A 20,633-nucleotide genomic window follows, 5' to 3' on the forward strand; every position below is an offset into this window, starting at 1 on the left:
TTGGGCATAATCTCAAATTGCTCTCCAGAAAGGTTGGATGAGTTCACAGCTCCACCAACAATGTATTAGTGTCCCAGATTTCTGGCATCCCTTCCAACATTGATCATTGTCCTTTCTGGTCATATTCCAGACTACTCTCCAGAAAGGTTGGATGAGTTCACAGCTCCACCAATACTGTATTAGTGTCCCAGATTTCCCACAACCCTTCCAGGAACAATGATCATTGTCCTTTCTAGTCATATTGGCCAGTCTGGTAGATGTGAGGTGGTACCTCAGAGATGCTTTAATTTGTATTTCTCTAATAAGTAATGATTTAGACCAATTTTTCATGTGACTATGGATTGCTTTGATCTCATCTGTAAATTGACTTTGCATATCCTTTGACCATTTGTCAATTGTGGAATTTAGATGCCTTCTTTCTTCTCTTTGGAGTATTCAAGACAGGTTGTCTTTTTTTTTTCAGAAAGACTTTCCTCCTGCCCGAAGCTTACATTTCTTTATGATTGAAGGTTTTCAAAGCTGTTTTGGCACAACCCTGTGAGTTTAGGGAGTATAAGAAGTAATTATTACTATCATCCATCTTTTACAAGTGGAATTATTGAGGTTTAAAGATGGAAATGTCTCACACAACCAATGTCAGAGCTTGGTCTTGAACTTGAACTGAGATACTCTGGTTTCTCTATGTCCTTTGTTTCATTTTGTTCTTGTTGAGTCATTTCAGTCATGACTGACTCTTCATGACCCCATTAGGGGTTTTCTTGGCATAGGCACTAGAGTAGTTTTCCATTTCCTTCTCATTTTACAGATGAGGAAACTGAGGCAGAAAAGGTGAAGTGACTTGTCCAAGGTTACATAGCTAATAAGTACTTGAGATTAGATTTGAATTCAGGTCTTTCTGACTTCAAGACTGGCACCTTATTCATTGTGCTACCTAACTGTCCTTCTCCTATACTAACAGGCTAAGGGGTAGAAAAGAAACTCAGAAACAAGACAGATCAGCCACAGAACATGGAAATCTTACTTTAAAATAATAAAATAAAAATAGGATCTTAATGTAGCACATATATATATTTAAATATACATATATAATGTCCCAAAATTCTTAGTCAGTTTGAAATTTCATTAACATCAGAAGTATAATGCTACAGGCTTACAAAAACATTATTTGAAAGTTATTAATTAATTAACTTCTCATTTATTTTTTGAATTTTGAATAATAAGACTTTTTAATTTTCTGGATGATACTTTCTCAGATCAATGGATCAGAAAAGGAGGTCCTTTTTGGTTGCCTGATCACTCTCCCTTAGATGTTTTTTTGATGGCTATATTAAAACTGTCATATACATAACAATCTCATTGTTTGGATGACCTTAAGATTAAGATTATAAATGCAATCCTTTCAGTCACTGAACAGCAGCTGATGAATTTTTTTTATAAGCTTTGAAAATCTACAAGAGCAATACATAGCACAATTGGTAGTCATATTGAATTTTTAATAAGAAAACTATCGGGGCAGCTAGGTGGCATAGTGGATAAAGCACTGGCCCTGGAGTCAAGAGTACCTGGGTTCAAATCTGATCTCAGACACTTAATGATCACCTAGCTGTGTGCTTGCCTTGGGCAAGCCACTTTCAAAGGTTTTAAAAATAAATTTATAGCACTTTTTCTTCTGAAGTTATTAAAGATTAAAACTGCACTAAGACTCCCTGTGTCTGTGTGCATGTGTATAAATACATATGTGTGTATATAAGCATATATACATACATGTACATGTTTACATATTCATGTATGTGTATTCTTTGGTCTAGGTTTATGTTTTATTTTTGTGAGGTATTCCCAATGTGGAAGTTCCCTCTGGAATGGGTCTGAGAAGCCTAGCTCAACTTACTTTAGAGATGAGGAAAAGCTAGGACCCAATGGACATTAAATGATTTGCCTAAGGTCTCATAGATAGTTAACATTTGGTAGTTAACATCAGAAAGAAGGGAGACTTGAACCCTGGACATCCAAATCAAGATCCTTGGAATCCAAGCCTCCCAATCAAGCAACTTATCTTTAATTTAAAGCATTAAAAAAGACATTAGAGATACTGAAAAGACAAGGGACCTGACTGCAGTCACATGACAGAAGCAGGTCCTCTGGACTCCACTGTTCTCCACTCACCACTCTAAGTTCATCACCATCATCATTCACTAATATTTATGAAGCTCTTTAAGGTTTGCAAAGCACTTCCCTCACAAGACACTATAAGACAGGTAGTGCAAACATATTCATCCCTGTTTTATAAAGGTTTGAGAGGTGACAGTTTCTCCCACTTTTGGCCACAGTGAATTAGTATTATGGGAATTTCAGGTGGAATGGAAGAGATGATTTAGTCCAAACCCCTTATTTTACAGATAGGGAGACTGGAGGACAAAGGGGAAGTAACTTGTCCAAGACTATACTACTACTACTAAGTAGCAGAACTGGAATCCAAATTCAGGTCTTAGTCTCTAGGCTCATCCTTGTCCCACAGTTCTTCCAACTCCAACTTCAATCCAGCTTTTTGCTGATTTTGCTTTATAAGTGGTGTCCCCTATGGGGTGCCATGTTCTATTTGAAAGGTTTGTTAAATTAAAACTCTTAGATCCAATTAGATACAATTAGATATTTACTTTTTCTGGCAGCTATTGGCTCTATCATTCACAATAAAAAAAACTCATTTGATAAGATATGGACTGTTTGATCCCTTAATTCTTTACACTCCACCAAGGAAACTAGGTCTCAACCTGCCAGCCCAAGGAAGCAAATTCTTTATCAAATATAACCCATGTTTTATGGTAAAGTTTGGATTTAAACCTTGCTTTCCTCATGGCAAGACTGGAGCTCACAACTCCCCAAGTTCTTATGCAAGCAAAGAGCTGTTTCCTTTTTGGTGTCTAGACTAGAAGCAAAACTAAGCATAGGCAAAGTGAGTGGTTTATCAGAATGCAATATGCAGGAAGGTGATGGTTGGATGAAGGATCCCTAAAAAATTTGTCTTTTTTACACACATATATGTGTGTATACATGTATGTTTAAATGTATAGATATACATACAGACATGCATACAGAGAGAAGCAGAGTGACTGGCACATGGTAAACACTAAAAAAGTGTTTATTGACTGACTGACTGACATACATTTGTAAGGCCAGGAAACTATGGGTTTTGTGGCAGGTTAAATAGAAGTAGCATCACAGTAGAGTGGAATGTGCACTAGGTTAGCAGATCAGAGTTCTGGCAAATGGGTCAGGTTTGATAAATATTTCTTAATGAAATGCCCACCTGTCATTAACTATAGTCTCTGAGTATTACAGGATACTATAATATTTGTAAAGCAGATCTGCCATTTAAAAGGTGCCTAATAAATACCTGTTTTCTTCCTTCCTCCCCCTTCCTTCTTTCCTATCTTCCTTCTTTCCATTCTACCTTCCTTCCTTCTTTCTTTCTGTCCTTACTACCTTCCCTCCTCCTCCCCTTCCTGTCTTCCTTTTTCCTGTCTTCCTTCCTTCCTTTCTTCCCTCTTTCTTTCCTTCCTTCCCTCCTTCCTCCTTCCCTCCTTTCCTTCTTCCTTCCCTCCTTCTTCCCTTGCTTCCCTCCCTTCCCAATGTCTGTAGACACCTGACCTAGGAAAAAAACATGTAGTCCACTAGACCAAACACAAGAAGTCAATGGAACTAATAGAACTAGGGATAATGGATGAGTATTCTGAGACACAGTAGCATCTCACCACTTTGACTTACCAAATCCTGTAATTAGCCAGTCAGACATTAAGCATTTATTAAGCACCTGTTGTATGTTTGGCATGGTTCTGTGCTGGAGGTACAAAGTACAGTTAAAGCTAGTCCTTGGGGCAGCTAGGTGGCACAGTGGATAGAGCACCAGCCCTGGAGTCAGGAGAACCTGAGTTCAAATCCAACCTCAGACACTTAATAATTACCTAGCTATGCGGCCTTGGGCAAGCCACTTAACCCCATTGCCTTGCAAAAAAAAAAAAGCTAGTCCTTGCTCTCAAGGAGTTTATACTATAATGGGGATGACAACATGCAGACAACTCTCTACCAAAAAGATAATTTGGAAATAAACAATTAAGGGAAGACACTAGTGCTGAGATGGGAAAAGGTTTCTTGTATAAAAGGTGGAATTTTACCTGGGATGTGAAGGAATTCAGGAAAGCCAGGAGACAGAAAAGAAGGTTCTGATAACCTCATTGACCTTGACTAGTTAGCCCTCCTAGGGGACTGATATTTCAAACAAGAACAAAACCTGAAGCCAAAGGAATAAAACTCAAGTAACAGAATTTCATACAGGTGGTGAGAATTTTTTTAAGCCACTATAGATGATAAATCATTGAATCATGAATTTAGAGCTGGAGGAGACCTCAAAGGAATCTAACTCAACCCTACATTTTATAGATGAGAAGACTAAGGTCCAGATCTGATCACTAATAATAGAAACAATTTTCAAATAAATTCAATTCAATTCAATGAATTTTTTTAAAGAGCATGTATGTATTTCTGTGGGCAGCTAGGTAGCAAAGTCAATAAAATGCTGGGCCTGGAGTCAAAAAGACTCATCTACCCAAGTTCAAATCACATCTCAGAATATACTTTTTTTTCCTGCAGTACATGGCACTTACACAAAAATTGACCATGTGCTAGGGCATAAAAACCTAATGATCAATTGCAGAAAGGCAGAAATAGTGAATACATCTTTCTCAGATCATAATGCAGTAAAAATCATATGCAATATTGGGCCAGGGAAATATTGACCCAGAACTAATTGGAAACTAAATAACCTCATTTTAAAGAATGAGTGGATCAAGCAACAAATTATAGAAAGAATTAATTATTTCATCCTAGATAATGACAATAATGATCAAATTATACCTCAGATGCTTACTAGCTGTGTGACCCTAGGCAAAGAATTTCAGTTGCCTTGGTTTCCTCAATTGTAAAATGATTTGGAGAAGGAAATGGCAAACCACTCCAGTCAAAACTGAAAAAACTGAATGACAACATAGGTTGTATAGTAGCCATAATGAGCTAGGCACTGTGCAAATTAAAGCATCTCTGAGGTACCACCTCACATCTACCAGACTGGCCAATATGACCAGAAAGGACAATGATCATTGTTCCTGGAAGAGTTGTGGGAAATCTGGGACACTAATAAGGTATTGGTGGAGCTGTGAACTCATCACTTTTACAAATGCTATCTCATTTGATCTTTTTTTGTTTGTTTTGTTTTTGTTTTTGTTTTTAGTTTTTGCAAGACAATGGGGTTAAGTGGCTTGCCCAAGGCCACACAGGTAATTATTTGGGGCCGGATTTGAACTCAGGTACTCCTGACTCCAGGGCCTGTGCTCTATCCACTTCACCACCTAGATGCCCCTCAGTCCCTCATTTAATCTTAATAATAACCTTCTTTGGTAGAAGCTATTATGTTCCTAACTTTACAGTTAATAAAATTGAGGCAGACTTGGATTAAGTGACTTGCCCAGGGTCACACAACTATTAAGTGTCTGAGGCCAGATTTTGAACTTGAGATTTCCTGACTCCCTGTGCCACCTTGATGCTTATTGATTGCCTACTCTGTGTTTTGTATTTTGTTAGGCTGTAGAGCAGTAGAAGTTAATGCTCTTGGGAGGTGTCTATGTTATTTGGTGGGGCTCATATATTTAAGTGACATAAGGAGAGTTAAGTGTTAAACTATATAGGGCTCCTTCCTCGGGTGTAAATGTAGAAGGTGAGGTCAATGGACAAATAGCTAGACAGGAGAGAGGTGAGGAAAAATGGGCAGTGTTCATAGGGAGAAACCTCCTTCCTTCTCACTGGTTTGTCCTTTGGGGACTTAGGTAAGTATAGTGGAAAGAAGATTTAATTCAATATTTTTCAAATAATTAATAAGAAACGACCATGTATGAGACACTGTACATAGATGCAACTTAGGCCCTGCCCTCAAGAAAGCTTTTGTTATAATGGGGAATTAGAAGTCTATTGGACCTGAAGACATGAAAAAGATTTGAAGTAGGTAAGAGTTGAACTAGATGATCTCTGAGCTCCCTCCCAATTCTGAGATTCTATAAATCTCTTTTTATTCCACCATTTTGCTGTGATTTTGGCAAGCTACTTAAAATTATTCTCTGAATCTCAATTTATCAATGGAAATTGTTGTTGAGTTTTCTTGGCAAAGATACTGGAGTGTTTTGCCATTTTTCTTCTCCAGCTCAGAAAATTTCACAGATGAGGAAATTGAGGCAAAAGAGTGAAGTGACTTGTCCAAGAATAACTAATAAATATCTGAGCTCATATTAGAACTCAAGAAGATGGGTCTTCCTGACTTTTGGCTTATCCACTCCCACTTAGCTGGGAAATATTTAATAAAATAAAAACATAATAGAAACTTAATGTTTCTAATTCAATACAGGAATCCTTATGTACAGTTTAGTGCTCCCTACCCCCACCCTTAATCTTCTCTATTTAAGTTTGATACCACAGATCATGAGACTTGTCTTCAGGAGATCTGAGTTCAAATACAATCTCAATCAGTTATTGACTAAGCAAGTATGTAATTACTCTGAACCTCAGTTTCCTTTTTTATAAAATGGTGACAAGTTAGATTCACTGACTTCTAAACTCCCAATTTAGATTCTATGATGCTATGAAATCGATTTGTAAACTCAGAGAATGTTGGTCATTATTGTCCTTTTTGTTTTTGTTTTTGTTTTTAGGTTTTTGCAAGGCAGTAGAGTTAAGTGACTTGCCCAAGGTCACTGAGCTAGGTAATTAGTAAGTCTCTGAGTACAGATTTGAACTCAGATCCTCCTGACTCTGGGGAGAAGAGAGATAGACTTTGTGGTTCAGTTGTTTCAGTTATAATAGACCCTTTGTGGACCCCATTTAGGGTTTTCTTGGCCAGGATACTGGAGTGTTTTGTCATTTCCTTCTCTAGTGAATCCATTTTATCAAACCATTAGGAGTTAAGTGACTTGCCCAGGGTCAGATAGCTAGGAAGTCTCTGAGGTTGGATTTTAACTCAGTTCTCCTTGACTCCAGACCCCACTGTTCTATCACAGAGCCACTGGTTGCCTCAAGAGATGGATTAGGAAGTATATATTAAGCACCTAACTAACTCCAAGATTGTGCTAGGAGATTACAATTCTGCTTTGTTCTGGACTCTGGAAATGGGAAATTTAGATAAAGGCACAGGACTTACCCTCAGGGAGCTTACAGTCTGACTGGGGAGGAGGCATAAATTATTGTATACAACATCATAAAATAAGCAGATTAGAGGAGGCTCAAGCCAGAGAAGGTTCTGTGATGTCTGAGGGGTAAGGAATATGATGTTAGGCATAGGATAAGATAGGCTTCTTGTCCTCTGGGCACTTGGAATCTTGGCTGTGTAGGAAGAACTCCCTAGACTAAGTTTTTGGGGAGAGAGAGGAAGAATCCAGCCCTGCAAGAGTTAAGTCTATGAGCTATCTCTGTGGTCTGAGGTAAGCAGGGAGAGTATTTGTTCAGGTAAATAAGGAAGGATTACTTATAATGGGAAATCAGGCTCTGACCCAACACTTCATCTCCCGGCTCTGCTGACTTCCTTCCAATACATACCTGCACACCACCCTCTCAGGAGCTGCCCCGATAGCTCTGTCCCCCAAGCTGGGCACTGTCCCCCTCCCACCTCTTGGGGGCTGGGCATAGCCACAGCCCTAGAAGGTGGCACTGGACAGGAGGCAGGTGACACCCTGAGGACAGCACTGCCTTTAGTCAGAGCACCTGTCTCCTTCCTTCCTTCCAGTCTTGGGCACTCACTGCACATAGGGTGGCATTGCCCACCGTGCCACACCCCATCACTGCCTTTGCCTCCTGTCTTCGCCCCCACCCATTCCCAATCTGTTCTCCTAATGCCTGACTGAGACAGTCTAGCACCCACAGCTGCCCTTACCTCTTTCTTGCCCCTGGGATTGGTGCTGCTGCTCCTGAGGACTCCCTGAGCACAGGACATCTAACGGGTAAGTCTGGCACAAAATGTCACAGATCACCTTGCCCTCGGTTCTTCTCCCAGTCAGCTTATTCTCTTCCTCTGGGGACCCTGAGAGAGGGATGGGGGGGTTGATTTCAGATGGACCCCAGAACATTAATGAAATTTATTCTGAATTTTCAATCTTAACTTCTGGGATTCACCTTGGGGGTTTGGAAGCTTGTTCACTAGCTTTCTGGGGGGTCATGCCTAACTGTCCATATCTGCTACTCCCACTGCCCAAAGCCAGGTGCAATAATAGGAAAAACTGCTAGAAGACACAATTCCCAATAGCATAAACGTGGCAAATGTCTGATGCCATCCAAGCTTGGCATGGACCTGGTGGAGGAGGGGAATCCCCTCCCTTTCTGTCACCCTTACCCTTCTCCCTACTCTCTCTCAGCTTTTCACTCTCTGGGCTTGGGCAGGGGTCAGTTTAGGGAGGTTTCTTGGGTCCAGAGAACCCCCCAATATATGACTGTTGGTGCTCATATAGAAACAGTCCTGCTGCTGCCAGACACACTCTCTTTCTATGCCTTCAAAACATTCCCTCTGGTACTGGATTCTGGGGTAGGGTTAGCCCCACATGAAGGGGCTCCAAGAACTGGGTCCCCACATTCTTCTCATTCCTCAATGGCCACATCTTAGAGCTGGACAGAGGGAGAAAAAAAACATGAATGGTCCAGGAGCCAGCCATGGCAAAGGGACCTAACTAGGAAAAAAAAGCAAGGGCACAGGAGTTGGGGTGGGGATAGAAGACTCAGGCAACATGGAAATGGAGGACAGCTGGGGAACAGCTTCAGGGTAAACTGTTTTGCCATGTGGGGTTGTGGGCATTGCAGAGAGGTGGAGTCTAAGTGCCTGTGGGCACTGTCTGTACATTTTACTAACATTTGCATTCAGAGGTTTTGGTGAAGGATCCCCCCCCCCCAATCCCCTCCCCACCTTCAAAGCTTAACTTTAAAAAAAATTTTCTAGATTTGCAAGAAAGCCCCAGGGGAAGTGAAAGGATTGTAGACTGTTTGGGGGGGGAGGGGAAGGAGGGAGGAGAAGAAAGACAGAGGAGAAAGAGAAGGAATAGGAGAGGAAAAGGAGGAAGAGATGGGGGCAGGAGAGAGAAGGCAGGAGAAAGGATGGGATTTTTTGGGAACTGAAGTTGGGGTAGTAAGAGGTATAGATGAGAAGGGTGGGCAGAGGGGCAGAAGAAAGGAAAGAAAGTTAGGTTAAAAGAAAGGGAGGAGGAAAGGGATGAAAGAGGAGGAAAAAGGTTAGTCTGAAACTATACCATATTCTATCTTTGTAGTATTTGGCATAGTAGGTGCTTAATAAGTATCTTTGAATTGAATCAACAAGGGAAAAGGTATAGGGTGTGAAGGGCAAGAGTCACAGAGAAGAGCCTGGTACCAGAAAAATTACTGAAGCCTTGAGGGAATCCTGATTGGGAGGGGGTCGGGTCCCAATCCTTTTCTCCAGAGATCCCAGATAACAAAATGATGGCAAAACTGGACTGAAGATTACTCTCACCCCAAGTCAAGCTCAATAAACAAATCCCCTGCAGGTTCCCATTTTAGGCATGAAAATCCCAAGCCACCCTACTCCAATAGGCATTGACCTCCCAAGCCGCTCCACCCCAACCCCACCCCACTCAATTCTTGTCTCTTCTCTTTTTCCTTGGTTTCATGGCCCTGGCCAGGCCTTTGCTCTCATTTCCTGCTGTGCCCCCAATAAACCTTTTTCTATCACCTCCCAATAAACCCCAGCTCCCCAGCACCAGCTGCCTGCTGAGTAACAAAGCAAATAGGCTAGCACAGAACTAACTATTCCCCACTCTGGAAAAGATAAATCCTCTGGACCCTGGCCTGCCACCCACTCCAGCCTAGTCTGCCTACCACAGAATGGCAGGGCATAATCCTGGGACAAGCCCAGGTTTGTGTGCATCACTGACCAGAGGGGTTGGACCGTAGACACTGTGCCTTGCCCTCCTCTGCCTTCTCTGCCAATCCAGCAAAGATTTCAGTGGCAGGTCTACCTTCCAGGCATCTGGGGAGGGGAGAGAAAGAAGACTAGGAGAGCTCTATAGTTCTGGGATTTAGATTCAGTATAGATTTCCCTGTCCAGAGTCCACAGCCCAATCAATTAATGAACAAGTATGTTCTCCATGGAATGTGAATAAAGAGTTGAACTGATTTCAACACATTTATTATTTATGTGGCCATGTAACTACAATAAGACTCAGTTTCCTTATCTGTAAAATTAGGAGTTGGACTAGATCAGCCATGTGTGAAACTTAAACAGAAACAGGAACCACTAATCTACACATAAAGATCCCTGTGGTCTGCCTTTTGACTTAGTTTTAAAATATGCTAATTATCTATATTTTATTATATTTTTATTTATTTTAAAGAACTATTTCCTGATTATATTTTAATCTGGTTCCTGTAGCACTTGGGAGTATTATGGGCTGTGGTAGGTTGATGCCTCTGGAATAAGTAACCTCTAAATTCTCTTTTGGGTGACTCAATGTATAGAATACCTGGAATCAGGAAGACTCATCTTCCTTAGTTCAAATCTGGTCTCAGACACTTGCTAGCTGTGTGACCCTGAGCAAGTCACTTAACCTTGCTTGCCTCAGTTTCCTCATCCGACAAATGGGCTAGGCTGGAGAAGGAAATGGCAAAACTACACCAGTATCTCTGCCAAGAAAATCCAAAATGGGGTCATGAAGTGGGGTCATGGTGAATAATAAATTTAACTCACAGGACCATAGATTTTAGAGCTTAGAAGAGACTTTAAAAATCTCCAACAGTCCAACTACTTCATTTTAGGACCAAAGAAACTGAGACCCAGAGAGGTTAAGGAGCTTTGCCTAAGGTTAGACAGTAAGTGACTGAACTGAAATTTTTACCATAAGTCCTCTGACTCCACATCCAGGACTCTTATGGGGTTTTTGTGTGGCTGAAACGTAATGATGTTCCTAACATTTTGTGACGTGGCTGATAATGGAACCTACTTTGCTTAACTACATATATTTGTTATGTGGGATTTCTTTTTCCTTTTTCACTTGGGAGGATGAAACAGGTAACAAGAAGAGAAATAAATGCTTGTAAATTGAAAATTTTGCAAATCTTAAAGTTCTTTCCTACCATAGACACACACACACACACACACACACACACACACACACACACACACACACACACACAAACTCTCTCTCTCTCTCTCTCTCTCTCTCTCTCTCTCTCTCTCTCTCTCTCTCTCTCTCTCTCTCTCTCTCACCATCAGTGATTGTTGCTAGAGAGGTTCAAACACCACCTTCTCCAGAAAGCCTTTCCTAATCTTTCCCCTGAGTTGTGAGGCCTCCCTTTCCCTTCAAAATTGTTGTTGTTCAGTCATTTTTTCAGTCGTGTCTGACTGTTTGTGACCTCATTTGGGGGGTTTTCTTGTCAGAGATACTGGAATGGTTTGATGGGTTGCATTCTCCTTCTCCAGCTTATTTGACAAATGAGGAAAGTGAGGCACACAGGATTAAATGATTTGTCCAGGGTCACATAGTTTATAAGAATCTGAGGTTTAATTTGAACTCAAGATGATGTCTTCTTGCCTCCAGGTTTGGTATTTTATTCACTGTGCCATCTAGCTGCGCATCTCCTCTAAACTCTCATGTTAATTTTGAAATATTTTATGTCCACTTCCAATGTCCATGTGGTCAGCTCAAGTAGGATGTAGATTACACTTCTACTTCAAAGACATTCACAGACTTCATTCTGATCATCCTCACAGCTCGTGTCTGGTACAATCCCTTATGTTTACAGATGTGGAAACTGAGTCCCATTATAAGAAAGGCTCAACTGACTCCTCCTGTCCCCTCCCCTTCTTACCTGTCCCTTCATCTGACTCCTTACCCCAACCTACTTCACCTGTGCCCTCATCTCACCTCCATCTCCCTTGTCCTTTCACCCTTACTTTACCTGTCTCCCCATTCCTTCTTTCACACCTTCAGCTTCCTTTTCTATAATATCCATTTATCCCCCACCCCCCAACCCCTAGTCTAGCTGCCAGTCAGGTGGAGCAGCCCTTCCCAAAGCAAACTTTACACAAGGAGATGTTGCCCAGGGCTCTTCCTGACATTTAAGGCAGTTCATTATCTAAGCTAGTTTGCATAATGTTTCTGCTCAGCCCTTGGGCAGCCCAACCCAGGTGATTCTTCCCCTCCCTGGGATCTGGGTCCTAGCCGAGTTTTACCCATATAGAGCCCCTAACTCCTTTTCTCTGAACTACCTCTTATGGACATTTGATGGGAGTCTAGGAAAGGAGCTGTCTTGATTATCCTTCCTCTGTTTTCCTTAGGTGAGAGGGAGGGAGAGTTTCCTTCTTCCTCCTGTGACCTCCTCTCTTGGCCTCTCCATGGGCTCAAATTTCCCCTCTTCCCAGGGAAACTCTTGGCTGACAACTGCATATATTTATGGTGAAAAAGCTCCCACACCCCTGGAAAATATAGATCTAGGTTATCCATGCATCCAGTCATCCCATCCCACCCCTTGTCATCTCTGTTCTGCTTGGCCCTAGAATGCAGAACTTGGAGGAATGGTTCAAGGAAAAGCAGATCATTGGCCCTTGTAAAGGGCTTGCTATTGAGATTACTGTTCAGATATTGTTCAATCATTTATTCATATTAAACATTTGGGCTTTTGGCAAATATTGGAATATTGCTATTTCCTTCTTCAGCTCCTTTTTTTGTTTTTGTTTTGCAAGGCAGTAGGGTTAAGTGACTTGCCCAAGGTCACACAGCTAGGTAATTATTAAAAGTCTGAGGGCAGATTTGAACTCAGGTCCTCCTGATTCCAGGGCCGGTGCTCTTTCCATTGCACCACCTAGCAGCCTCCTTCAAGTTCCTTTTATAGATGAGGAAACTGAGGCAAACAGGGTTAAGTGATTTGTCCAGGATTACACTGTCTGTAAGAATCTGAGGCTGGATTTGAACTTAATTTCCTGACCCAGCACTCTAACAGCCTCTAACTGTTCAGATATGGGTTTTATACGATGTGACTCTTGAGGTCCCTCCAAGTCTAAAATTCATGTTATCCCATCCATGCTATGTCATGCCATGCCATCCCATTTCATCTAATTCCCTCCCAAATCACTCACTACTATAATATTCCATTGATTAGTCTCTTTTCTACTTCCACAATGACTTTCCTTATCTCAATCCTTCCCCACCTCTTCTTTAACCCTTTCTCCCTAACTCCATCTTTTAGTTCCTCCCATTGTAGTAAACGATCTGAGAGGGTTTTAAAGCCAAAGGAAGAATGGAGAATTGGAGATAATGGAAATCATGCCAGATTTGAATTAGGATTTGGATTCAAATTTTGGTGTTGCCATTTCTTAATTGGGTCATCATGGGAAAGTGATATCATTTTTGTAAACCTCCATTTCTCAACTATAAAATGAAGGGATTGTGCTAGATGGTTTCTTCTGGCCCTGGATCTGTAATTTTAATTCATGAGGCAGCCTGGTGCAATGGAAAGAATTTTGGAATTGGAGGCAGATGACCTAAGTTTGAAAACTGTCTCCATTATTTACTATAGAACTGATCTGGGTGAGTGATTCAAAGTCTCTGGACTTTGTACTTTATGTGTGTGTGTGTGTGTGTGTGTGTGTCCCCTTTATTTTGGTCATAGAACAAATTCCCTCTACAATTCTACCTTTTTTTTCCTTCAGTACCCAACTCAGGTGAGACTTCCTCTATGAAGTCCCCCCCAATTTGAGATCCTTTCCTGCCTAATCCCCCATGACCCTCTAACCTTGTTCTTCATTTTTCTTATATTAGTTCATCTTTAAATAAGACTCATTGTACACCTAACTCATTCCCTTTTTCCCCCCTCTGTCTTCATTAAATTATAAATTTCTCCAGGGCAGAGACTGTGTGTCCTTCTTCCATCTTTTATCTCTCCCTTATGAGATACCCCATGGATATCTCAAATAATCAGTCTTTGATGAATTAAACTCAATCCTAGATGATACCATTCCCTCCTCACTTCTGGGAAGTCTCCTGAAATCAGTTTCCTAATCCTTTTCCTTGTCAGTCATCTCAGGAACCCACTATTCCCTAGGAAAGAGGTTTCCTTTCCCAGAAGCAGCTCATCAATTCTCATTTCCTTTAGACAAAGTTTTTTGCAGTTCTGATTTGGAACTCAACTTTCTGGGGCCCCTATGAAACTAGCTAGTTTGTACCTTGGAAGACAAAACACATAGGTATCCAGACCCTTCCCCAGAGCTTGACTTTGCTGATGCAGCAGGATCATAGACACATCAAGATTGGATTTTGGTAGAGGAAAAATAAGTTATCAGTAAAATCATTTTAAAATGAGCAGCTTGGTAGCACTGTGCTGGGACTGGAGTCAGGAAGACTCATCTTCATGAATTCAAATTCAGACCTTACTAGCTGTGCAACCCTAGGTATGCCACTAAACTCTCTTTTTCTTCAACTGTAAAATGAGCTGCAGTAGGAAACTGCAAACCATTACAGTCCCTTTGCCAGGAAAACCCAAATGGAACCAACAAAGAGTTGAATATGACTGAAAAACTGCTAACTACCAACAAAATGAATAATCATTGACTAGCACTAGTTATAGAGTGCTTTACATACATCATTAGGAAAGCAAGTAGATAGATGATAGTTCATATCTTCTTAGATGTGGTCACATAGGATAGATAGAATTGGAAACAGGAAGATCTGAATTTAAAACCTTACTCCTCTACTTACTACCTTTGAGAAAAATCACTTAATTTGGTTCTCAGTTTCCCTATATGTGAGGCAGCTAGGTAGTGTAGTAGATAGTTAGGCCTGCAGTCAGGAACACTCATCTTCCTGAGTATAAATCTGACTTCAAGACACTTACCAGCTGTGTGATTCTGGGCAAATCACTTAACCCTATTTACCTCAGTTTGCTCATCTGTAAAATGAGCTAGAGTAGGAAATAAACTGCAAACCATTACAGTACTTTGCCAAGAAAACTCCAAATAGGATCGTGAAGAATCAGAAATGACTGGAAAACTGGACCAATACTGTATAAAATTAGGAAGTTGGACTAGATCATCTCCGAGACTCCTTCCAGTTTTATGTCTATGATCCTTTAACCTTCCTCAAAACTGAGATTCTAGGATTTCTTCATTTGATTCTCACAAAACTCTCCTGGACGAACCTAGAGAAGAGTTTTTCTCAGAAGAGTTAAGACTCATGTACATTTTCCTTGGATCCACGGTGTAGGTTGAGTTTTCTTTCTTTTCTTAGCTACATTCCTCGAAGAAGCTGTCCAACACTCATTGTTTCTATGTCTCCATTTAATCACTACTCATCCTTCAATTGATTGGTAGATTTGCAGTTTGCCTTCTGACCTTATCACTGAATGTCTTTCTCCCAAATTACCAAAGATCTCTTGATAGCTAAATCTAATGGATTTAGGTCTCATTCTTCTCACCCAATCTTCTCTATTGGTCACCCATAGTAAGCAATTTAAAAATGCTTGCTGTTTGATTGACTGACTGTGAAATGAAGGTTAAATGGTCTCTCAGGTTTCTCCCCATTCTAAGTCTATGAATCTAGAAACTCCAAAGAGTTTATGGAGCTAGACAAAATAATAGCAAAATTATTTTCATGAACCAGCATCTCATCCTGGGTATGCTCTTCTCTCTGGAGTTTTGTGGTACTATCTCCATTCAATTGCCAGATGTTATCATTTTGATCTCCATAATATCTCTTCCATTATATTTCATCTTCACCATTCAACCACTTTTTGTGTCAGACTCTGTTGACCCCATTTAGGTTTTTCTGGTCTTAAGTTCTTCTCTTTTCCCTGTCTCCAGTTAATGATCTTATTAGTTCCCATTATTTTAATTATGATCTGTATATTAGGGACTCTTGTTTCTACACCTCCATTCCCAGTTTCTCCTGAGTTGCAAACCTACTTCAACTATTGCCTGGATATATTAGACACATTTTAATCTCAGCATGCCTGAAACAGATCCCAAACTTACCTATTACTGTTGAAGCCACCACCATCCTTCCAGTCTCCATTTGCCAAATCTTGCCATTTTTACCTCCACATCTCTTGTATCTGGCATCTTCTCTCTATTTATTCAGCTACCACTTTAGTTCAGACCCTCACTACCTCTCAACTAAATTATTGTAATGGCTTCTGATTTGTTTGTCCTGCCTGAAGTCCATTTTAGTTCATCCTCTACGCAGTTGCCAAAGTGATTTTTCCATGCAGATCTATTCATGTTCTTCTGCTCAATAATCTTCCATGGCTCCCTATTATCTCTAGGATCAAATAAAACTCTGCTTAGATTTTAAAGCCCTTGACAATTTTGTTTCAACTGATCTTTTCAGTCTCATTGGATATTACTCTACTTCTCCCACTCTTCTTGTTATTCATTCATTTTTCAGTTGTGTCCAATTCTTCATGATTTCATTTGGGGTTTTTCTTGGCAAAGATATTGGAGTGGTTTGCCATTTCCTTCAACAGCTCAATTATAGATGAGTAAACTGAGGCAAACAAAAAGTTAAGTGACTTGCCCAGGGTCATACAACTAGTAAGTGTTTGAGGTCAGAGTTGAAGACAGGTTTCCTGATTCCAGACCTTGCATTCTATTCACTGTGCCATTTAGCTGCCCATAAACAAAATATACATACACAACCCATCATGTGATATATGCATATCACATACATGTTATATAGCATGCATATTATATAATGTATTGTGTTATGATTTGTTATATATCATTTACTTTATGTGGTATATTCTTGTTTTCTCCCCCATTTGAATGAAAGTTCTTTGTTTTGTTCATTTAGATTTATCTTGAGGATATATTACAATACCTGCAACATAGTGGGCTCAATAAATATTTGTTGATTGATCAGTTAATTGCTTGTTCTAGATTTGAGACAGAGAGAGACCTCTTACAATGACACTCAAAGAAAAAAACTAAGTGAAACATGGACCTTGCCCTCACAGAGTTTACAATCTACTGGTGTTTTAGGGCCAAACACCTGTGGTAATGTTTCCTTTCTTTCAATATTTAGTCTAATAGTCAATTTTTCTTGACCCTCCCCTCTATTTGACTTTTCCTTTGTCCTGGATCCCATAGACTCCTAGGGTCATATATTTAGAGTGGGGAAGGGATCTCTAGACCAACTTCCTTGTTTTTAAGAGATAAGAAAACTGGAGTCTGGAAAAGTTAAGTTATTCAGCCAAGGTCACATGATTGTGTCAGAGGAAGGATTTCAATCCAGATCCTCTGAAACTCAAACCAGTCTCTCTCCACTATACCAGCCTTAAAATAATCTAACTCTTTTATTTGTCTTTTGTGCACATGTCTTATTCCTCCTTCTTAGGATGACTAAATGGTAAGCTGAGAGCAAGGATTTTGCTGCTCAGAAAATTACACTGAGTGAATGCTTATTAATTATTTATTACCTTAAAGTGAACTGAGGTGAACAATTGATTTAAAATTAATAGCATTTGTGTATAATAATAACAAAATCCAGGAGGAAATACTATAAAGGGAAATCCTTTGTTCAAAATACAAAAATGCATAAAAATCAGCCTGCTGAGACACTTTCAAGACCTGTATAAATGCAACTACAAAATTTTACTTAAAGAAATAGTGACTTAAATATAAGAAAGGATATTCAGTGCTCATGGTTAGGCTGTGACATTACAATAAAAATGGCAAGACTACTGAAATTACCTTACAGACTTAGTTGTGAGAGGATCTCAACTTGGAGTCAATAAGACCTAGTATCAAATCTAAGACAGTTACTAGTTTTATGAACCTGGACAAGTCATCCTCTGTGCCTCAGTTTCCCTATCTATAAAACATAGTAAGCAATTAAAAAAATTCTTGCTGTTTGATTGACTGACTATGAAGTGAAGGTTAAGTGGCCTCTCAGGTTTCACCCCATTCTAAGTCTATGAATCTAGAAACTCCAAAGAGGATACTTTATGGAGCTAGACAAATAATAGCAAAATTATTTTCATGAAACAAAGTTCAGAATCTTAAGGGAAACAATGGGGGAAAGTAGGAATGGAGGAACAGAACATAATTGAATTGCATCCCTGTGAATAAATATATATTGATAACTTGCTATATGCAGGGTTTTATCCCCATGATTTCCCTAGCTTATCCCAGAATTCTGACTGATAGAAGTTCTAAAGGCAGAAAGGTAGGGGTGTTAAGTTCAGCCTCGAAGATTAGAAATCACCCTTCAGATCCTCCTGATTTTCTCAAATGTCCCACAGGTGAGGTATGAATGAATGAATTTCATCTACAAATCGATCTAAAACCTTATTGAACCTCTTCAGTCCTGAAGTAGCAACAGTATCATATAGGGGCTAGTGAACTTTTCTCTTCCTAAATCTGCATGTTTTTAAAGTCAGAACATTTTGTTCCAGGCACAGATTAAGTCCTATTAGATCAGTGAAGGCTTAACACTTCTGGTGGTCAGGAACATATAGGAGAGACACAATTTCCCAACCTGCACTTACAAATATTGCCTACTAATAAGTAATGAGTCCTATAAGTTACTTGACCCACTGGATGATGGATCCTAAAGGGATCTCTTTCAAGATTTAAGAAGTTCCAATAAGAACAATAATAGCTAGCATTTCCAGAATACTTTTTATTAACCCCATTTTGCAGATGAGAAAACTGAGGCACAAAGTGTAAGTAACTTGCCCAGGATCACACAGATAGCAAATGTCTAAGACAAGATTTGAATTTGGATCTTCCTGAACCCATATCTAGTGTTCTAACCATTATGTAACCTAGCTTTAGCATTTAAGTATCAGGTCCCTCTATCCCTCATCCCCAAACATGCCTTTCATGTTTAAGATTTTGATCAACTGGGGCAGCTAGGTGGCTCAGTGGATAGAACACGGGCCCTGGAGTCAGGAGTACCTGAGTTCAAATCTGGCCTCAGATACTTAATAATTACCTAGCTGTGTGGCCTTGGGCAAAAAAACCTAAAAAAAAAAAGATTTTGATCAATCAACAAGTATATTTTGAGCATTGCCTTTGTATCCAGCTCAGTTTCAGTGCTATGGAAGAGTAAACTGAAGCAACTTATAGCCTCTTTAGGGGAAACAAGATGTACAAAAATCTACCATAGATAAATACTGTTAATGCTGCATTGTGTCTACTTCCTGAAACTATAGAATATGGCACCTCTTAAGGGTGTTGTTGGGACAACTAGATGGTGCAGTACATAGAGTGGTGGACCTGAAGTCAGGAAGACTCATTTTTCTTTATTCAAATCTGGCCTCAACCAATTGCTGTGTGACCCTAGGAAAGGCACTTAACCCTATTTGCCTCAGTTTCCTCATCTGTAAAATGAGGTGGAGAAGGAAATGGCAAATCACTCCCATATCTTTGCCAAGAAAATCCCAAATGGGGTCATGCAAGTCAAACATCATTGGAATGACTAAACAACAAGAACAATGATATATTACTCCTTGGAAGTAATTCATGTGAATTGGAATAGTAAAGGAAGTTTTCACAGAATCATAGATTCATAGAACACCAGAATCGAGAGGCATTTTAAGTGGGGGCTATCTAATTCAATTCTTTCTTGAATAAGAATTCCCTAAAGTATCTTAGCTAATTGGTCATCCAGTCATCTCTTGAAGATTTCCAGTGATGAGGAGCTCTCCTGAGACAATCCATTTATGGAGAAATGAGACCGGGGCGGCTAGGTGGCAGTGGATAGAGCACAGGCCCTGGAGTCAGGAGTACCTGGGTTCAAATCTGGCCTCAGACACTTAATAAATTACCTAGCTGTGTGGCCTTGAGCAAGCCACTTAATCCCATTTGCCTCACCAAAATAAAACCCTAAAAAAAAAAAGAAATGAGACCACCTCAGCTTGGACCTAAAGGGTGTGAAGAGGAAATTAAAAACAAACAGAATGGATAGGTCATGATCAAAAGCCTGGTGGCTGTATTGTTCATGTCATTGTCAAGGACAGGGATGAGACAACTTGATTTGAGGATATATATTATGCCTTAGTGAGTGATATTTGGATAGGTTGGCTTCAGATTGAATAGAGGCTTTAAATGCTAGGCAAGGGGAGTTTGAGTTTATTTGTTTTTTGTTTTTTGGGGTTTTTTTTGCAAGGCAGTGGGGTGAAGTGGCTTGCCCAAGGCCACACAGCTAGGTAATTATTAAGTGTCTGAGGCCAAATTTGAACTCAGGTGCTCCTGACTCCAGGGCCGGTGCTCTATCCACTGCACCACCTAGCCGCCTGAGTTTGAGTTTAGAAAGGAACATGGTGCAATGGAAATCATGTTAGATTTGGAATCAATGACCCTAAGTTTGAATCTTCCTTCTGCCATTTATACCTAAAGTATTTTGAATAAGTCACTTAATCTCTCTGATCCTCAGTTTCTGTAAAATAAGGGAGGAATAAATGACCACTAAAATCCTTTCCAGCTTTAAACCTATGGCCTTATGAACTAGGAGCAATGAGTAAAAGCTGAAAGAGGCAGATAGAGGCATGATTGAATAGGCAAATAGGCATTTATTTTGTTTTTACTATCT

The 20,633-nt window shown here is 40.1% G+C and overlaps 1 protein-coding gene across 11 annotated transcripts in view; it reads left to right on the forward strand.

The window, feature by feature from the left end:
* SPDEF (SAM pointed domain containing ETS transcription factor) overlaps positions 1 to 20,633 on the forward strand; it is a 118,746-nt gene that overhangs the window by 63,244 nt on the left and 34,869 nt on the right. The window contains exon 1 of one of the 11 annotated variants that reach the window (XM_074236505.1): positions 7,569 to 8,030. The exons of the other annotated variants lie outside the window; for them this stretch is intronic. The gene's annotated coding sequence lies outside the window, so the exon portion shown is untranslated. Of the gene's footprint in view, positions 1 to 7,568; positions 8,031 to 20,633 lie in introns of those variants that run through there. 11 annotated transcript variants of the gene reach the window in all.

Source organism: Macrotis lagotis, chromosome 5, assembly GCF_037893015.1.
Source record: "Macrotis lagotis isolate mMagLag1 chromosome 5, bilby.v1.9.chrom.fasta, whole genome shotgun sequence".
NCBI lineage: Eukaryota > Metazoa > Chordata > Mammalia > Peramelemorphia > Peramelidae > Macrotis > Macrotis lagotis.